The 1,286-nt window shown below is 37.6% G+C and overlaps 1 protein-coding gene across 2 annotated transcripts in view; it reads right to left on the minus strand.

Annotated features, from left to right (window-relative positions):
* tdrd9 (tudor domain containing 9) overlaps nt 1–1,286 on the minus strand; it is a 24,744-nt gene that overhangs the window by 7,034 nt on the left and 16,424 nt on the right. The gene's annotated exons all lie outside the window — the stretch shown is intronic.

Raw genomic sequence — 1,286 nt, forward strand, 5'->3', positions numbered from 1 at the left:
GGATGGCCGAAGGAGATGAATCCCTGGAACTTTTTCCCCCGTCGAAAAAGACGAAGTCTGTCGTATGGGAATTTTTCGGGTAACGTAGACTAACCATGTTCCGTACACAATGATGTTCCGTACAGATGACGTTTTAGCGCCGATCGCTAAATAAATACTTCCAACATAAAATCTTTCGAACATAAACTATATATCTGTGTCATCTTCGGTTTTCTCCCTCTTTCACCCCCGATCAAGACAGAGACCCACCCGCCGTTTGTTTCAGTGTTGAAATAAATACTATTTGGCTTGCTACCGAGGCAGATAACATGGCTAATTAACTAGCTAACGTCAACTAGTTTCCTCCCTCACGTTACTTCACAGAGTGAGGAATAGCAGTCTAAAGTACGTACTGTAGCCTACTTTTCTGCGATTTAGTACAATAATTAAATTTAGCTTGTATCACGTCTATACTTTTAAGCCTCCTGCCATTGTTTACATCTGTTCAAAATCACGCATTTAAAAAAAAATATAAATAAACTTTGCCACTGTACGGAGAGACCGCGCGTGCGCTCTCTCATTCCTTATGTGTGTATGTGCACACATCCTCGTACCTCGCCGCTCCAAACCATAGCGCCAAACTTAATCCGGGAAAGGTGAACATTCCTGCATCATAACTTGGACTGAAAGATGAATGTGTAGAAAGCGATCATGTCTCCAAAAACCTTGTTGAGCTGCAGGTTTATGCATGCATTTTTTATTAATTTTTTTTACAGAAATTTTACAGAAATTATGTTTTGATTATATTTTTGATTATTGAGCTGCAGGTTTAGGCTCACTTAAGTGACTGCATTTTGTTCATTTATAGGGATTTTTTTTTTACAGAAAATAATTTATTTATGTTCTGATTATTGTTGAGCTGCAGGTTTAGGCTCACTTAAGTGACTGCATTTTTTTCATTTACGTCAGAATCTCATACCGGCCCATGCCTACACCCAAGTGATTTCTTTGGCAAACAATATTATATCAATAACAAATCACGACTCCACTAGTCTTGAATTGCAATGTTATCATTTGCCTTATCTCTGCCAGACAACTTAGTGATATGCAAAAGAAAGAAAGACTGAACTGCAAGATAAAACTGAAAAAAAAAAAAACAGAATTTAAAAATTTTTGGTCTCGTACTGTATCGTGTACCTTGTCAGTGTCGTGCGCTTTGCTTGGCCATTTGTTGTGATAAACAGGAAAGTGTGTCCAGCTGAATTCAATTTGAGTTTTGTTAAACGAATAAAAAAGAAGCTTAGTTT

This window comes from Sinocyclocheilus rhinocerous, unplaced genomic scaffold (assembly GCF_001515625.1).
Source record: "Sinocyclocheilus rhinocerous isolate Xijiao unplaced genomic scaffold, SAMN03320098_v1.1 scaffold1243, whole genome shotgun sequence".
NCBI lineage: Eukaryota > Metazoa > Chordata > Actinopteri > Cypriniformes > Cyprinidae > Sinocyclocheilus > Sinocyclocheilus rhinocerous.